Here is a 20,331-nt window from a genome sequence, read left to right as displayed (position 1 = left end):
CAGGTGAGTACATTTTCATGTTTCACATATTATTAACTTTCACAAGTCTACCTCTATCCTGTACCTACATTTCACTCCCTATTTGTTAACTGAGTTGTCCCCTTCCATTTCAGTTTCACTATTGTGGTAACCTACGTGTCAACAGCTTGCACCCTTGAAAGGCTTGTGATGTGTGACATTGGTATGTTGGCCTTCCAATGGGTAACCTTTTTTAACACTGTAATTGACAATACAAAGTTCACAATCATTGACTGACTCCAGTTTTATTAGTGTTTCAAGGGTGTTTATTTAAGTGCATAACAATGAAGGGGGTTTGTGAAATGGGGATGGGTGATGGTGGAGGAATGTCCATGGTAGAGTCCAGTCTATTAGTCTCACACGTACATTGCACATCTGGCCATTGGAAGTGGAGCTGGGGCAGTTCCGATTTGGACAGGTTAACAAAGTGGGACAGTGGGAGGACGATCAGGGTGGTCTTATTTCCTGGCGAGGGTCTTGCCATCTTGCTCTGTCCTGTTCCTGGATCTCAGGGCCCGCTTGCGTGGTGGTGGTCCGTCTGCAGAGGATGGGGTGCTGGTGTGTTGGTCCTGTGGCGGTGCCTCCTATCCACTAGCGCCGGCGGAGGTGGTGGGCAGTTCATCGTCCTGGCTAGTGTCAGGGGCCCCTTGGAGTGCCACGGTGTCCCTCAAGGTCTTTTGAATGTCCTTCAGCACCCCTACAATGGTGCCCAGGGCGCAGCCGATGGTCCTGAGCTCCTCCCTGAACCCCAAATACTGTTCCTCCTGCAACTTGGCCAGTACCGTTGCCATTGTCTCCTGGGAGTGGTGGTATGCTCCCATGATGGAAGAGAGGGCCTCGTTGAGAGTAGGTTTCCTTGGCCTGTCCTCCCTCTGTCGCACAGCAGCCCTCCCAGTTCCCCTGTGTTCCTGTGCCTCCGTCCCCAGGACCGTGTGCCCACTACCACTGCCCCCAGGTCCCTGTTGTTGTTGGGGTGGTGGGTTCGCATGGGTGCCCTGTAGTGGTGGACACACCGCTGATTGACCTGTCCTGGGTAGGGAGGTTTGGGCCCGCTGGGTGGGTGCTGTGCTGGTGTTCCCAGAGGGTGGCAGTTCGGTGTTGGGCTGTGGCTGTGCAAGGGGAACCGACTGTCCTGAGGCCCACGATGGTCCGGGCTGGTCATCAAGATCCAGTGGGGCAGAGCTGCTGTCGTCACTGTGGGCCTCTTCTGGGGGTGGAGTGGTGTTGTCTGGACCCTCTGGTGTGGTGACGTTCCTTCGGGTTCCTGAGGGGGTATGAGTACATGATTATTGCATGTGTGTGTTTCATGATGTGCAATGTTTGGGTGTGCGTGTACCCCAGTGCAGGCATTCCTGTGTGGGGGCTTGTGTGGTGATAGTTGGGGGTTGTTGTGGGTCTGTGCAGTGGGCATGCTTTAGTGATGGGTATCCATGCTTAGTTAGGTCATGCAGGTTTTGGGGTTGGGATGGGTGGTTGGTGTCATCGGTAGATAGGTGAGGATTTGGAGTGATAGGGGAGGGTGTGAGGGTGGGGGTGTGTGATAGCATGCAGGTAGGGTGGGGGATATGATAGTTGAAATTTGACTTACCAGTGTCCGTTCCTCCAACGACTCCTGCGAGGCCCTCAGGATGCAAGATGGACAAGACTTGCTCCTCCCATGTTGTTAGTTGTGGGGGAGGAGGTGAGGGTCTGCCGCCAGTCCGCTGTACCGCGATGTGGTGCCTGGATACTGTGGAACGCACCTTCCTCCGTAGGTCGTTCCACCTCTTCCTGATGTCCTCCCTATTTCTTGGGTGCTGTTCCACAGCGTTGACCCTGTCGACTATTCTTTGCCATAGCTCCATCTTCCTGGCTATTGATGTGTGCTGTACCTGTGATCCAAATAGCTGTGGCTCTACCCGTAGGATTTCCTTGACCATGACCCTGAGCTCCTCCTCGGAGAAGCAGGGGTGTCTTTGGCGTGCCATGGGGTGGTGTGTGTGATGTGTGGGGTGGTGTATGTGTTGATGAGTGTGGTGAGTGTAGTGGTATGTGGTGTTTTGTGCGTGGGTGTTGTGTGGGTGATGGTGTAGTGTGCCTCTGTGTGATGGGGTTCTCTATTCTGTGCTGTCTCTCTCTGGCCTTCTCTCAGAAATTCTGGTCGTAGGGGTTTGTGTGTGATGTGGGTGTGTGTTTTATATTGTATTGGGTGTGTGGGAGTGGTGTGTGTATGTGTATCAGGTGTGTGTATTTCGAAATGTCCAATGTGGCTGTGTTTTGGAGCTGTGTGTGTATTTTGAGCGCGGCGGTGTGTACTGCCAATGGAATACCGCAGTTGAAAGACCACCGCGTGGATTCGTGGGTCGTAATAGCATGGGCGTGTTTCTGTTGGCGTGGAGGTGGAGGATTTGTTTCCACATGTTTCTCGCTGACCTTTGGTGTGGCGGACTTGTGTGGGTGTCTGAATTTCGGCAGATTCCGAGATGTGTGTCATAATAGCTGTGGCGGTCTACCGCGGCCGCAGCGGGGTATTGGCGGTCTTCTGCACGGCGGTAAGCACCTTATACCGCCAAGGTCGTAATGAGCCCCATAGTTCTGTTCGGCTTCATCTAACTTCCGAGACATGTAAGCTACAGGATGAAGTTGACTCGTGTCCTTGTTTAGTTGCAACAAAACTACTCCCATTGCCCCATAGCTTCCACTATGAAGGGTCGATCCGCGTCAGGATGAGTCAAGACTGGGACAGTGGAGAAAGCTTCCTTCAAAGTTGAAAAAGCTTGGTAAGCTTCTGGGGACCATACAAATTTCTCCTTCTTTCTTAATAACTTAGTGATTGGAGCCACTGTCTGGGAGAAATGATTTATGAACCTCCGATAAAAATTTGCAAACCCCAGGAAACATTGTACATCTCGAACAGTCTTTGGGGTGGGCCAATCGGATACAGCCTTTACTTTCTTTTCTGCCATCACCATACCTTGAGGGGTAAGAATAACCCCCAAAAACTCAACTGTGGTAACATGAAACTCACACTTGGTTAGTTTGCAATATAAAGGGTGCTTTCGAAGGGCTGCAAGAATTTACTTGACATGTTGGACATGTTCATCTTCATTGTCTGAGTAGATCAAAATGTCATCGATGTAGACTATGGCAAATATGTCGAGGTACTCTCTAAGAACGTCATTCAAGAAAAATTGAAATGCTGCTGGAGCATTACACACACCAAAAGGCATGACAGTGTATTCAAAAAGGCCATATCTTGTCTTGAACGCTGTTTTCCATTTGTCACCCTCTCTCATTCTGACCAGATGATAAGCACCTCGGAGATCAAGCTTCGTGTAGATTTTTGCTTTCTTTACTTGCTCCAGTAAGACCGGAATCAGTGGCAAAGGATATTTAGGGGGTCATTACAACATTGGCGGTATAAGGCGCTTACCGCTGTGCAGAAGACCGCCAATACACCGCCGCGGCCGCGGTAGACCGCCACAGCAATTATGACACACATCACGGAATCCGCCGAAATTCAGACACCCACACAACACCGCCACACCAAAGGTCAGCGATAAACATGCGGAAACAAATCCTCCACCTCCACGCCAACAGAAACACGGCCATGCTATTACGACACACAAATCCATGCGGCGGTCATTCAACCGCGGTATTCCATTGGCGGTACACACCGCCACGCTCAAAATACACACACAGCTCCAAAACACCGCCACATTGGACAATTACAAATACACACACCTGATACACATACACACACCACTCCCACACACCCAACACAATATAAAATACACACCCACATCACCCACAAACCCCTACAACCAGAAATTCTGAGAGAAGGCGAGAGAGAGAGCACAGCTTTTGACAACCCCATCACACAGAGGCACACAACACCATCACCCACACAACATCCACGCACAAAACACCACATACCACTACACTCACCACACTCACCACCCCATGTCACGCCAAAGACACCCCCGCTTCTCCGAGGAGGAGCTCAGGGTCATGGTGGAGGAAATCATCCGGGTAGAGCCACAGCTATTTGGCTCACAGGTACAGCACACATCAATAGCCAGGAAGATGGAGTTATGGCGCAGAATAGTGGACAGGGTGAACGTCGTGGGACAGCACCCAAGAAATAGGGAGGACATCAGGAAGAGGTGGAACGACCTACAGGGGAAGGTGCGTTCCACGGTCTCCAGGCACAACATCGCGGTGCAGCGGACTGGCGGTGGACCCCTGCCTCCTCCCACACAACTAACAACATGGGAGGAGCAAGTCTTGACCATCTTGCATCCTGAGGGCCTCGGAGGGGTCGGTGGAGGATGGGACACTGATAAGTCAAATCTTAACTATCACATCCCCCACCCTACCTGCATGCTATCACACACCCCCACCCTCACACCCTCCCCTATCACCCCAAATCTTCACTAATCTACCCATAACACAAACTACCCATCCCAACACCAAGCCCTGCATGACACAACTAAGCATGGTCACCCCTCACTAAAGCATGATCACTGCACATACCCAGAACACCCCCCCAACCATCATCACACAAGCCCCCACATAGGAATGCCTGCACTGGGGTTAACGCACACCCACCCATTGCACACCATGAAACACACACATGCAATAATCATGTACTTATACCCCTGCAGGAACCCGAAGGTCCATCACCACACCAGAGGGTCCAGACAACACCACTCCACCCCCAGAAGAGGCCCACAGTGACGACAGCAGCTCTGCCCCACTGGATCTTGATGACCAGCCTGGACCATCGTGGGCCTCAGGACAGTCGGTTCCCCTTGCCCAGCCACAGGCCAACACCGAGCTTCCACCCTCTGGTAACACCAGCACAGCACCCACCCTGCAGGCCCAAACCTCCCTACCCAGGACAGGTCTATCAGCTGTGTGTCCGCCACTACAGGGCACCCAGGCTAACCCACCACCCCAACAACAACAGGGACCTGGAGGCAGTGGTAGTGGGCACACGGTCCAGGGGACGGAGGCACAGGAACACCGGGGAACTGGGAGGACTGCTGTGCGACAGAGGGAGGACAGACGAAGGGAACCAACTCTCCACGAGGCCTACCACCACTCCCAGGAGACGATGGCGACGGTCCTGGACAAGTTGCAGGAGACCCTGCGTCTGCAGGAGGAGCAGTATTTGGGGTTCAGGGAGGAGCTCAGGACCATCGACTCCGCCCTGGGCACCATCGTAGGGGTGCTGACGGACATTCAAAAGACCTTGAGGGACACCGTGGCACTCCAAGGGGCCCCTGACACTAGCCAGGACGATGAACTGCCCACCACCTCCGCCGGCGCTAGTGGACAGGAGGCACAGCCACAGGACCACCACACCAGCACCCCACCCCCTGCAGATGGACAACCACCATGCAAGCGGTCCCTGAGATCCAGGAACAGGACAGAGCAAGATGGCAAGACCCACGCCAGGAAATAAGACCACCCTGATTGTCCCCCACTGTCCTACTTTGTTACCCTGTCCATATTCGAACTGCCCCAGCTCCACTTCCAAAGCCCAGATGGCCAGTGCACCTGTGAGACTAATAGACTGGACTCTGCCATGGACATTCCTCCACCATCACCCATCACCATTTTACAACCCCCCATCATTTTATGAGCACTTAAATAAACACCCTTGAAACACCAAAAAATCTGGAGTCAGTCTATGATTTGGTACTTTGTATTATCAATCACAGTGTCATAATGGGTTACCCATTGTAAGGCTAACATACCTATGTCACACATCACAAGCCCTTGAAGGATGCAAGCAGTTGATACGTAGGTTACCACACTTGTGAAACTGAAATGGAAGAGTACAACTCAATTAACAAATAGTGAGTGAAATGTAGGTACAGGATAGAGGTAGACGTGTGAAAGTTAATGTAATGTCAAACCAGAAAATTTTCTCACCTGTGTGTCACTGGAAATATTACTGTATGACTGACTCCCTGTTGTCGTTTTCTTCTTCCTCAGCTTCATCCTCATCACTGTCCACAGGATCCACAGGCTCCTCAGCTGCTACAACACCGTCATCTGGATCATCCTCCTGCAGAAAAGGCACCTGGCGTTGCAATGCCAAATTATGGAGCATGGAGCAGGCGACGATGACGTCGCACACATTCTTCGGTGAGTAGAATAGGGATCCACCTGTCATATGGAGGCACCTGAACCTGGCCTTAAGGAGGCTGAAGGTGCGTTCGATAACCCTCCTAGTCCGCCCATGGGCATCATTGTACCGTTCCTCTGCCCTGGTCCTGGGATTCCTCACTGGGGTCAATAGCCAGGAAAGGTTGGGGTAACCAGAGTCCCCCAATAGCCATACACAGTACCTCTGGAGTTGACCCATCATATCAGGGATGCTGCTATTCCGCAGGATGTAGGCGTCATGCACAGAGCCAGGGAACATAGCATTTACCTGTGAGATGTACTGGTCTGCCAAACAGACCATCTGGACATTCATCGAATGATAACTCTTCCTGTTCCTGTACACCTGTTCACTCCTGCGGGGGGGACCAGAGCTACATGGGTATCATCAATGGCACCTATGACGTTGGGGATATGTCCAAGGGCATAGAAGTCACCTTTTACTGTAGGTAAATCCTCCACCTGAGGGAATATGATGTATCTCCTTACGTGTTTCAGCAGGGTAGACAACACTCTGGACAAGACGTTGGAAAACATAGGCTGGGACATCCCTGATGCCATGGCCACTGTTGTCTGAAATGACCCACTTGCAAGGAAATGGAGCACTGACAGCACCTGCACGTCAGGGGGATTCCAGTCGGATGGCGGATCGGTGACATCAGGTCTGGCTCCAACTGGGTACATAGTTCCTGGATAGTGGCACGGTCAAACCTGTAGGTGACGATGACATGTCTTTCTTCCATTGTCAACAGGTCCACCAGCGGTCGGTACACCGGAGGATTCCACCATCTTCTCATATGTCCCAGCTGACGGTGCCTACGAAGGACAACAGCGAAGAACCAGTCACTATTCCTCCAGGTATGTACCCACAGTTACACACAAGACTACACCAGACACAAAACCCTTCCTGTATGTGTGTTGAGTGTAGGCCTAGCTATGTGTGACGCAGTAGTAAATGAAGCCATGTGGGCCCCTGAAATGGCGGCTGCCTGACCTCTAAGCTGGGACAATGGGATTGTGGGGTAACTGCACTGGCGTTGCACACCGTCGCGGTAGGCGGTCGTAGACCGCGGCGCAATGCTGCATTGGTTAACATTGGACCCTATGGGTCCCAGGAGCCAATGAACAGGTGCGCTGGCGGTGATGATGCGCACCGCCGCGGACGTCACCGCCGCGGACGTCACCGCCATTTTCTATCTGTTCAATCACTAGATACCTGACCTTCGACAGGAGAGGACCTACACTGCTAGTGCTGCTGTGACCTCGGTCTGGAAGCGACGATGGCTGCTGCGTCTGGGGAAAGGGCCACTGCCTTCACTGCACAGGAGTTGGAGAAACTTGTGGATGGGGTCCTCCCCCAGTACACGCTACTCTACGGTCCTCCAGACCAACAGGTTAGTACACAGGGAGCACGTTGTATGGGCTAGGCCTGGGGGGAGAGGGCTGGGTGGAAGAGGGAAGGGAGCAGAGTACATAGAACATTAATGCATGTGAATGAATGGGCCACATGGCCAGAGTAGGGAGGGGGCCACTCACATTGACGGTGCAGTTGGTAATGACTGTTCCTCTTCCCTGGTGCATGTCATGTAGGTCAGCGCCCACCAGAAGAGGGACATTTGGCCTGCCATCGCCAAGGAGGTCCGGACCCTGGGGGCCCACCAGAGACGGGGCACCCACTGCCGGAAGAGATGGGAGGACATTCGCCGCTGCAGCAAGAAGACGGCGGAGGCTCAGCTGGGGATGGCCTCCCAACGTGGGAGGGGTGCCCGTCGCACCATGACCCCCCCGATGTTCCGGATCCTGGCGGTGGCCTACCCGGAGTTGGATGGGTGCTTGAGGACATCACAGCAGACACAAGGGGGTGAGTACAACCTCATTCTGCTGACTTTGCGGGCAGTGGACGTGTCTGGGTGGGGGAGGTGGGCTGTGGGTGTCCCTAGGCCAGGGCGAATTCGGTAGGCAAGGCCCCTCCGTAATGTAGGCCATGTGGCACTCAACCCCACCTCAGCAGAGTGCCAAGTTGAGGTATAGTTGCCCCTGTGGCATCCATGTGCGCAGATGTCCACCATTGCCATGTAGGCTATATCCCAGAAATTGCATGTGCAGAGGGCAGGAGCACGGCGTTATGCAGGGGGCTGCTGCGTCTGTCTTGTCCACCAACGGTAGCCGAATGCCATGCACTAAAACTCTCTTTCTTCTGTCTCCCCCCTTTTCCTGCTCTCCCTGTCCTCTTGTACATCAGCATCATCAGGCGGAGGTACAGTGGCACCGGAGCACGAGGGAGCTGCATCCCACATGGCCATCGAGGTCCACACCACAGACTCTGAATGCACCAGTGGGACGGAGGGCGAAGGGAGCTTCACGTCGGCCACCGGATCACCAACCAGTGACACGGACTCGTCCGCCGATGGGAGCTCCCCTGTGGTGGCGGCACCATCTGTGCGCCCCACTTCTACAGGTACAGCCGCCACCTCCCCTACCACCACCGCCCTCCCAGCAGCCCCTCAGCGTTCGCCCCGTGCCCGCTCACCCAGGATGGTGGGCATCACCTTCGCCCCAGGCACCTCAGGCCCTGCCCCAGTCACCCCAGCTGCCCTCAGTGAGGAGGCCATTGACCTCCTCAGGTCACTCACTGTTGGCCAGTCTACCATTGTGAATGCCATCCAGGGTGTAGAACGAGAGTTGCAACATGGTAATGCATTCCTGGAGGGCATTCATTCTGGTCAGGCTGTCCTTCAGCGAACCCTGCAATCTCTGGCCTCAGCACTGATGGCAGCCATTGTCCCTGTGTCCAGCCTGCCCCCTCCAACTTCCTCCACCCAGACCCAAAACCCTGTACCACAGCCCATCCCAAGCACACCTACAGACCAGCATGCACACAAGTCAACACCCAAAAGTAGCTCAAGCAAACATAGGCACCACACACACCACAGGCACTCACTCAAGCCTCACCCACATACAGACACAGCAACCTCCACTGTCTCCACTGTGTCCCCCTCCTCCTCTTCTCCCTCCTCCCTCCCAGTCTCGTCTACACACACACCTGCATGCACCACATCTACAGGCACTAGGACTCGCACCAGGACACCCAGCACCACAAGCCGCTCACCTGCACTCACCACCTCCACTGCCATTTACACGTCCCCTGTGTCCTCTCCCAGTGTGTCTGTGATGCCCCCTCCCAAAGTACACAAACGCCGGCAATCACTCACCCAACATCCTTTCACCTCACAACAGCCTCCAGTACATGCACCAGCACCCAAAAGACCTAAAGTGACACCTCCTACAACCACCTCCTCTTCCTCCACTCCCAGACCCCCTCCAGCTACCCATCCCAGTGTCCGTCAGAAACTGTCCCTATGTCAAATTGACCTTTTTGCCCCCAGCCCCCCCATCCAATTCATCAGTCCCGTCGTAGCGCCTCAGCCAAAAAGCCTCCAATACCTGTGGTGCGTGTTCAAGGTTTGTGGAGTGCACCGGCCACCAGGGAAGGCAGTAGGACCCGGAGCCAAGGCACTGGCAGCCCACCCCCTGTAAAGGCTCTAAAATTGGAGAGTGGCCGACGGGACCGTGTTAAGACTCCTGGTGGGACAACAAGTGACATGGGTTCGAAGGGGATTGGTGAGTCAGCTGTAACTCCAACAAAGGTGGGGAAGGTCCAGAGGAAGTCTGCCCAGCCAGTTGTGAGTGTCACGGTGGAGAAGTGCGCCATCATTTCCGGCGGTCCAGACACAACCGCCAGCACCGTCGTCACTGGTCCAGAGACCACCGCCACCGCCGGAGTCACAGCCCAGGAGGGCCCAAGTATTGTCACTGGTCCAGAAACCACCGCCGGAGTCACAGCCAAGGAGGGCCCAAGTATCGTAAGTGGTCAGGAGGCCACCGCCGGAGTCACAGCCCAGGAGGGCCCAAGTATCATCAGTGGTCAGGAGACCACCGCCGGAGTCACAGCCTAGGAGGGCTCAAGTATCGTTGCTGGTCAGGAGACCACCGCCGGAGTCACAGCCCAGGAGGGGTCCGGATGCCACAGCCCCGCTGGGCAATGATGGAACGTCATGCCACCCACCAATGCCCATTGTAGAGAACGTCATGCCACACACCAATGTCCGTATCAGAACCACCATGTCAAAGCACCGCTGAACAGTCCAGAACCGCCATGTCAAAGCACCGCTGAACAGGGCAAAGACCGCCATGGCAAAGCACCGCTGAACAGTCCAGAACCGCCATGTCAAAGCACCGCTGAACAGGGCAAAGACCACCATGACAAAGCACCGCTGAACAGTCCAGAACAGCCATGTCAAAGCACCGCTGAACAGGGCAAAGACCACCATGGCAAAGCACCGCTGAACAGTCCAGAACCGCCATGTCAAAGCACCGCTGAACAGGGCAAAGACCCCCATGACAAAGCACCGCTGAACAGGGCATGCACCGTGTAGGAATGAAGAGGCCGCCACATCAGGCATCCTTCTCCCATGTGCAGCTGGGACAGTGACAGGACATGAACTTTCACGGGGAGACTCATCCAGTCTGGGCACCAGTCCCACCCAGTACCAGTAGAGAACTGCATCTACTTGAGAGACTGTGGCTTTGCACTCCCCAGGTTGGCACAGTGGGCAAGCCACCCACTGTAGAGACTTGAGAGACTGTGGCTTTGCACTCCCCAGGATGGCACAGTGGGCAAGCCACCCACTGTATAGACTTGAGAGACTGTGGCTTTGCACTCTCCAGGATGGCACAGTGGGCAACCCACCCACTGTAGAGACTTGAGAGACTGTGGTTTTGCACTCCCCAGGATGGCACAGTGGGCAAGCCACCCACTGTAGAGACTTGAGAGACTGTGGCTTTGCACTCCCCAGGATGGCACAGTGGGCAACCCACCCACTGTAGAGACTTGAGAGACTGTGGCTTTGCACTCCCCAGGATACATCAATGGGCATGGAGCCCCGTCGTGGATCTGGCTTTGCATTCATGTGGCTGAGGTGCCCCCCTTCCCTTCCCCCTGAGGTGCCTGTAGTGTTTCTATCTGATGCCCCAGCAGTGTTCTCTCCGATTTTGGTCAGGTATAGTTTGTGGGCCTCGCCCATGCATTTTTGGACTGTTGGTGCACGAACATTGTTGTGTACATATCTGCACTACTTCTCGGATTGTATGTGTAAATAAGAGTGATTTTGAGATATACATATCTGTATATTTTTGTATGACATGTATATTGCCACATTACAATGTTTGCCCGAAATTCGCTTTGTGTTTTCATTCTTCCGGGGGGATTGTGGGTTGTTACTGTGATTTTTGTGACTGCATTGGTGTGTATGTTGTAATATGCGAGGGTGGGGGAGGGGGTGTTTGTTGGGTGTCCCCCTAACTTTTGCCTCCCCCCTCCCCCGTGTCGTAGGTGCAGTACTCACCGGTGTCTTCGGCGCCTACGTAGCTACTGGTCGTAGAGGAGCAGAAAGACAAGGGCAGGTAGGATTTGTAATTCGGGCTCCATGGTGTCCTCCTTCCTCGTGGGATGTGTTCAGGTGAGCGTTTTCCAATAGCAAAAGCTGTTTCTGCTGTGTTTTTATCCACGGTGAATCCGCCCCGGAAAAGGTGGCGGATTGGCTGGTTGTAGTTGTGTGGGCGGTACATTGTCTCCCACCTGTCTGTTGGCGGTAACCGCCGCGCTGCTTGTCTGTACCGCCGTGGCTGGCGGTGTGTTAAAGTGGCTGTCTTTGTTGGCGGTTACCACCAGGGTCATATTTCCCTTTTTTGTCCGCCGGCCTGTTTGCGGTATTTACGCAGGGTTGTAATGACCACCTTATTCTTGATGGTGACTTTGTTCAGTCCTCTATAGTCGATACAAGATCGAAGTTCTCCATTCGCCTTTGGAACAAAAAACAAAGGAGAAGCTGCAGGAGACTTAGAAGGGCGAATGAAACCATTCTCCAAGAATTGATCTAGATACTTTCGTAAATGTGGATTTTCATGTTCTGACAGGGCATGTACACGACAATTGGGAAGTATCGCACCTGGGACTAGATCAATTTGACAGTCATAAGATCTATGAGGAGGTAGGTTCTCTTTCTTCTTTTTCATCCAATACATCCTCGTAAGATGAATACTGTTTGGGCAGTTGAATTTCTTTCTCCGCGGCAGGAGCTATGCAAGAGTTGCAAACTTTTGATACTGGAATCTTTTGGAGGCATTGTTCTTTACATAGCATAGATGAGAACAAGTCCTTTCGTTCTGCCCAATTAATTTCTGGATTGTGATGAGTTAACCATTGTAAACCAAGGATTATTCCATATTGGGGAGCATGGATCACGTCACGTTCTTTCTTTGATTCTTATCCTCACAAATCACCAACAAGGGGACAGTCTGAAGAGTTACTGGACCACCAGTCAAGAGTTTTCCATCGTCTGCCTGGATGATTTCTGGGGTCTTCTTTTCAATACATGCACGAACCAGTTGGGCGTCAACAAAGTTCCCGGTAGCCCCAGAATCGACTAGAGCCTTCTTGCAATAGGTCTTTTTCTTAACCTGAACTCTTATTCCCAGTTTGAGATGTCTAGATTGTGAAGGGTTCACAGTGACACCCAAGAGCAACCCTTCTCTGCATCTTGGGCATTTTAGTTTTTCCGATTCGACTTGTGCATTGGCTGCAACCTTCTGAACTGGACCTCGTTTGCTCTTTGGTTTGATTGGACAATCTTTGGCAAAATGACCCTTGCGTCCACAATAGAGACATTGTCCATTCTTTCTACGTAGGTCTTATTCATCTTGGGTCAACGGTCTCCTGATGGTTGCAATTTCCATTGGTTCCGGCGTTCTTGAGTCTCTATTATCGTGAACATGGCAGAAATATTTTTCAGTCTTTTTGAGTGTTCCTTTTCGTTTTGTTAAACGATGATCAAGCCTCAAGACAAGGTTTATCAATTCTTGAAAGTCTGTAGTTTGCGGGTCGATTTGAGCTAGGATATCTTTCAGCTCCTCTTTGAGTCCCTTATAGAACAAGGGCGCTTGTTTTTCTTCAGGCCAGGATGTCTCAGCGACCAGCCGATTAAAGTTGGCTAAATATGACACTAAGGCCCGCATTACAACCCTTGCGGACGGTGTTAAAGCGGCGGTAAGACCGCCAACAGGCCGGCGGTAAAAAATTCGCAATTACGACCGTGGCGGAAACCGCCAACAAAGACAGCCACTTTAACACTCCGACCGCCACGGCGGTACAAACAAACAGCGTGGCGGTCACCGCCAACAGACAGGCGGAAGACAATGTACCGCCCACACTATTATGACAGGCCAATCCGCCACCTTTTCCGGGCCGGATTCACCGCAGATAAAAACACGGCGGAAACAGGAATTTCGAAGGGAAAACACTCACCTCTACACACTCCACGAGGAACGAGGACACCATGGACTCCGAACTCCAAATTCTACCTGCGATAGTCTTCCTGCTCCTGCACCAGGAGCACGAACGCCGGCGGTGAAGACCACGGTGAGTACTGCACCTATGACACAGGGGAGGGGGAGGCAAAATACAGGGACACATACACGCAACACCCCCACCCCCACCCTCACCCACTACAACACACACACTAATACATATCTATATATTATAGTTACACCCCCCAAGCCCCCTGGAAGAATGCAAAGACCAAAGGAAATGATTGAAACCATTGTAATCTATTAAAATACAGTACTATAAAATATATATACACTATAAACAAATATATGCACCAATAAGACAAGTCTAGGTACTGCACCATTTATAGTCCGTGGACCACTAGGCCCAAAATGCATGGGTGAGGCCCACACTCAATACCAGATCAAAACAGAGAGAACACTGCAGGGGCATCAGATAGAAATACAACAGGCACCTCAGGGGGAAGGGAATGGGGGGCACCTCAGCCGGATGAGTGCACGACGCCAGATCCATGAGGGGGCTCAATGCCCACTGTTCAATCCTGGGGAGTGCAAAGCCACAGTCTCTCAAGTCTCTCCAATGGGTGGTTTGCCCACTGTTCAATCCTGGGGAGTGCAAAGCCACAGTCTCTCAAGTCTCTCCAGTGGGTGGTTTGCCCACTGTTCAATCCTGGGGAGTGCAAAGCCACAGTCTCTCAAGTTGATAACAGTCTCCACTGGTTCTGGAGGGGGACTGGTGCCCAGAGTGCATCACTCACCCCGTGACGGTCCCAGTTGTGTCAGTGCCCCTGCCGCTCATGGGCTAGCGGTGCTTGATTTGGCAGTGCTCTGTTCAGCGGTGCTTGATTTGGCGGTGCCCTGTTCAGGGGTGCTTGAGTTGTCGGTGCCCTGTTCAGCGGTGCTTGATTTGGCGGTGCCCTGTTCAGCGGTGCTTGATTTGGGGGTGCCCTGTTCAGCGGTGCTTGATTTGGTGGTGCCCTGTTCAGCAGTGCTTGAGTTGGCGGTGCCCTGTTCAGTGGTGCTTGAGTTGGTGGTCCTTCATGGCCCAGCAAGGCTTGTGCTGGCGGTCCTTCATGGCCCAGCGGGGCTTGTACTGGTGGTCCTTCATGGCCCAGCAGGGCTTGTGCTGGCGGTCCTTCATGGCCCAGCGGGGCTTGTGCTGGCGGTGACCTCCTGGGCAGCTGGGCTGGGGCTGGGGGGCCCTCCTGGGCAGGTGGGCTGGGGCTGGCGGGGCCTCCTGGGCAGCTGGGCTGGGGCTGGCGGGGCCCTCCTGGGCAGCTGGGCTGGGGCTGGCGGTGGCCTCCTGGGCAGCTGGGCTTGGGCTGGTGGGGCCCTCCTGGGCAGCTGGGCTGGCGGTGGCCTCCTGGGCAGCTGGGCTGGGGCTGGCGGTGGCCTCCTGGGCAGCGGGGATGATGGCGGTCTTCTCCACCGTGCTGCTCTTCCCAGACTTGCCGGGTTTCTTGTGGCCCTTCCCCACCTTGGGAGGTGTCACAGCTGAGTCCACACTCCCACCGGGACCCCTGGGAGCGGCTTTAGTGGCTGGAGTCTTCCCCCTCTCACGCTGGGCACTGGCCAAGTTCTGATGCTTCACAGGGGGGGACTGGCTGTGCTGTGGCTCCATGCCACACTGGCTGTCCTGGTGGCCGGTGCACTCCACATACCTGTGACTACAGGCACCAATGGTCCCGGAGATGTTGTGGCTGAGGTGCTAGTTCGGGACCTATGAGATGGACGGGGTGGGGGAGGTGTGGGAAAAAGGTCAAGGCTGGACAAGAAAATTGTTTTGGACACACTGGGACGGGTAGCTGGAGGGGGTTTGGGAGTGGAGGAAGAGGTGGTGGTAGTAGGAGGTGTACGTTTGGTGACTTTGGGTGCAGGTTCATGCGCTGGAGGCTGTCGTGAGATGGATGGCTGTTGGGTGGGTGTGTGCCTGCGTTCGTGTATCTTGGGAGGGGGCGTCACAGACACACTGGGAGAGGACACAGGGAACGTGTGAATGGTAGTGGGGGTGGTGACTGCACGTGAGCGGGGTGTGCTGGTGGGTGTGCTGGTGAGGGACGTAGTGGCTGTAGAGGTAGTGCATGCAGGTGTGTGTGTGTGTAGACGAGACTGGGAGGGAGGAGGGAGACGACGAGGAGGGGGACACAGTGGAGGCAGTGGATGTTGGTGTGTCTGCATGTGTCTGATGCTTGCGTGAGTGCCTGTGGGATGTGTGGTGCTTATGTTTGCCTGAGCTTCCCTTGTGTGGTGAGGTGTGTGCAGGCTGGTCTGGTGGTGTGCTTAGGATAGGCAGAGGTACAGGAGATTGGGTCTGGGTGGAGGAAGTTGGAGGGGGGGAGGCTAGACACAGAGACAATGGCTGCCATCAGTGCTGAGGCCAGAGTTTGAAAGGCTCGGTGAAGGGCCACCTGACCAGAATGAATGCCCTCCAGGAATGCATTAGTTTGTTGCAACTGCCTTTCTACACCCTGGATGGCATTCAAAACGGTAGAATGCCCAACAGTGAGGGACCTGAGGAGGTCAATGGCCTCCTCACTGAGGGCAGCAGGGGTGACTAGGGCAGGGCCTGAGGTGCCTGGGGCAAAGGTGATGCCCACCCTCCCGGGTGAGCGGGCACAGGGCGAAGGCTGAGGGGCTGCTGGGAGGGCGGTGCTGGTGGGGGGGTGGCGGCTGTACCTGTAGATGCGGGGGGCAGGGAGGTTGCCGCCACCACAAGGGAGCTCCCATCAGAGGACGAGTCCGTGTTGCTGGTCTCAGCTCCTGTCCCCACTATGGAGCTCCCCTCGCCCTCCATCCCACTGTCCATAGTGTGGCCCTCCATGGCCATGTGGGATGCAGCTCCCTCGTGCTCCGGTGCCACTGCTCCTCCGCATGATGATGCTAATGCACACAAGAACAGGGAGACCACAAAAAGGGGGGGGACAGAAAAAAGACATGTTGAGTGCATGGATTACCGCTACTGTTGGCAGACAAGACAGACACAGAAGCCCCCTGCACTATGCCGCGCTCTTGGGCTCTACAGTGCAATTCCTGGGAAATGGCCTACAAGGCTATGGATGACATCTGCACACATAGATGACACAGGGGCATGAATAGCTGTACTTGGCAATCTACAGAGGTGGGGGGCCACAGGGCCATGCCTTACGGAGGGGCCTAGCCTACGGAACTCGCCCTGGCCTAGGGAAACCCACAGCCCTCCTCCCCCACCCAGACAACTCCACTGCACGCAAAGTCAGCTGAATGAGAGTGTACTCACCCCCTTGTGTCTGCTGTGATGCCCTCAAGCGCCCATCCAACTCCAGGTAGGCCACCGCCAGGATCCTGAACATCAGGGGGGTCATGGTTCGACGGGCACCCCTCCCACGTTGGTTGTCTGGGGTTATCCCTACAGGTTAGTGTGTGTCTAACAGTTGTCCCTCGCCATTTGCAGGTGACTCTGGGTACCCCAACCTGTCATGGCTACTGACCCCAGTGAGGAATCCCAGGACCAGGGCAGAGGAACGCTACAGTGAGGCCTATGGGCGAACTAGGAGGGTGATCGAGCGGACCTTCGGCCTCCTGAAGGCCAGGTTCAGGTGCCTCCACATGACAGGTGGATCCCTATTCTACTCACCAAAGAAGGTGTGCCAGATCATCGTGGTCTCCTGTATGCTTCACAATTTGGCTTTGCGACGACAAGGGGCCTTTTCTCAAGGAGGATGGTCCAGATGGCGGTGTTGTGGCAGCTGTGGAGCCTGTGGACAATGATGAGGATGAAGCAGAGGAAGAAGACATGCAGAACAGGGACTCAGTGATCCAGCAATATTTCCAGTGAAACACAGGTGAGAATACATTCCTGCCTACTACATGTACTTTTGCACTACTACCTCTCTACTGTCTGTCGTTTTCACCCAGTGTATGGTCACTGAGTTGTCACTTTCTCTTACGGTTTTACAGATGTGGTCCCAACGTGTGTCATCTGCTTAGATTCCTCATGGACTAGAGCTGTGTGACATAGGTATGTTGACATTACTATTTCAAGAACATTTGGTCACTGTAATTGCAAATACACTATTTCGAAATCACAGACAGACTCCAGATCATTTTGTGCTTTAGGTGTGTTTATTTAAATGCAAAATATTGGAGGGGGAAGTTAAATGGTGAGGGGTGATGGCGGAGGAGTGTCCATGGCAGAGTCCATTCTATTAGTCTCACAGGTGCATTCCCCATATGGGCATAGGAAGTGGAGCTGGGGCAGTTTAATTATGGACAGGGTGACAAAGTGGGACAGTGGGATGACAATCAGGGTGGTCTCATTTCTTGGCGGGGGTCTTGGCATCGTGCTCTGTCTTGTTCCTGGATCTCAGGGACCATTTGCGGGGTGGTTCTCCCTCTGCAGGGGGTGGGGTGCTGGTGTGGTGGTCCTGTGGTGGGGCGTCCTGTTCACTTGCGCCGGCGGAGGTGGTGGGCAGTTCATCGTCCATGCTAGTGTCAGGGGCCCCTTGGAGTGCCACAATGTCCCTCCTGGTGTTAAGTAGTTCCTTCAGCACCCCTACGATGGTGCCCAGGGTGGAGCTGATGGTTCTGAGTTCCTCCCTGAAGCCCATATACTGTTCCTCCTGCATGCGCTGGGTCTCCTGAAACCTGGCCAGTACCATTGCCATTGTCTCCTGGGAGTGGTGGTATGCTCCCATGATGGAGGAGAGGGCCTCGTGGAGAGTGGGTTCCCTTGGCCTGTCTGCCCCTAGCCTACGGAACTCGCCCTGGCCTAGGGAAACCCACTGTCTGCCCCCTGTCGCACGCCAGCCCTCTCAGTTCCCCTGTGTTCCTGGGCCTCCGTCCCCGTGGCCCGTGTGCCCACTGCCACAGCCCCCAGGTCCCTGTTGTTGTTGGGATGGTGGGTTATCCTGGGTTCCCCGTAGTGGTGGACACACAGCTGATTGACGTGTCCTGGGGACGGAGGTATGGGCCCGCTGGGTGGGTGCTGTGCTGGTGTTTCCAGAGGGGGGAAGGTCTGTGGTGGCCTGTGCCTGTGTGAGGGGAACCGACTGTCCCGAGGCCCCCGATGGTACGGGCTGGTCATCTAGATCCAGATGGACAGAGGTGCTGTCATCACTGTGGGCCTCTTCTGTGGGTGGAGTGGACATGTCTGGACCCTCCTGTCTGGTGACGTTGGGTAGGGGTCCTGCAGGGGTGGAAAGGCATGATTATTGCATCTGTGTATCGCATGGTGTGCAATGGGTGGGTGACCGTGTACTCCAGTGCTGGCATTCCTGTGTGGGAGCTTGTGTGATGATGGTTTAGGGGGGTGTATGGCTATGTGCAGTGTGCATGCTTTGGTGATGGGTGTCCATGCTTTGTTGTTGCATGCAGGGCTTGGTGTTGGGATGTGTGGTTTGTGATATTGGTACATTTGTGAGGAGTTGGAGTGATAGGGGTGGGGTGAGGGTAGGGGTATGTGATAGCATGCAGGTAGGGTGGGGGATGTAATAGTTAAGATTTGACTTACCAGAGTCCATTCCTCCACCTACTCCTGCGAGGCCCTCAGGATGCAGAATCGCCAAGACCTGCTCCTCCCATGTTGTTAGTTGTGGGTGAGGAGGTGGGGGTCCGCCGCCAGTCCGCTGAACCGCCAGGTGGTGTCTTGAGACCACGGAACGCACCTTCCCCCGTAGGTCGTTCCACCTTTTCCTGATGTCCTCCAGATTTCCTGGGTGTTGTCCCACTGCATAGACCCTGTCCACTATTCTTTGCCATACCTCCATCTTCCTTGCAATTGAGGTGTGTTGCAAATAGCTGTGGCTCGACCCGGACGATTTCCTCCACCATGACCCTGAGCTCCTCCTCCGAGAGCCTGGGGTGTCTTAGCCGTGCCATGGGGTGGTGTAGGTGATGTGTGGGGTGGTGTGTGTGGTGATAAGTGTGCTGATATGTAGTGGTGTGTTGTGTGAGGTGCGTGGAAGTTGTGTGGGTGATGGTGTTATGTGCCTGTGGATGCTGTTGTACTTGCTGGTGGTGTCTCTCTCTGTGCTTCGTTCTCAATTTTTGTCGTAGGGGTTTGTGGGTGATGTGGGTGTGTGTTTTATATTGTATTCAGTGTGTGGGAGTGGTGTGTGTAGGTGTATCAGGTGTGTGTATTTTGAATTGTCCAATGTGGCTGTGTTTTGGAAGAGTGTGTGTATTTTGAGCGCGGCGGTGTGTACCGCCAATGGAATACCGCAGTTGAAAGACCACCGCGTGGATTCATGTGTCGTGATAATGTGGCCGTATTTCTGTTGGTGTGACGGTGAAAGTTTTGTTTTCGGCAGTTTATCACTGACCTTTGGTGTGGCGGACTTGTGTGGGTGTCCGAATTTTGGCTGGTTCCGAGATGTGGGTCATAATAGCTGTGGCGGAATTCTGCAGCCGCGGCGGTGTGTTGGCAGTCTTCTGCACGGCGGTAAGCGGCTTTTACCGCCAATGTTGTAATGACTGCCTAAGTCCTGATTCCCTTGGCGTAAGTCTAATAATTCACGATCTACTGAGAGTGTTACAGTTCTACGATCAAAAACTCGCTCAAACTCGCGAACACAATTTCTCCAGTTGTACAACAGAGGACTATCCTTACGCACAAGAGGAATAGCCCAGGTAGCTGCATCTCCAGACAGATATGATAAAAAGAAAGCTACTTTGGACTGGGAATCGGGGAAAGTATGTGGTCTGCAGGTGAAGTGTAATTCCACTTGAACCAGGAAAGATTGCGCTTTCAAGGGGTCACCTGAGAAACATTCTGGG

This window comes from Pleurodeles waltl, chromosome 6 (genome assembly GCF_031143425.1).
Source record: "Pleurodeles waltl isolate 20211129_DDA chromosome 6, aPleWal1.hap1.20221129, whole genome shotgun sequence".
In the NCBI taxonomy this organism is placed as follows: Eukaryota; Metazoa; Chordata; class Amphibia; order Caudata; family Salamandridae; genus Pleurodeles; species Pleurodeles waltl.
This window is presented reverse-complemented; position numbering follows the sequence as displayed.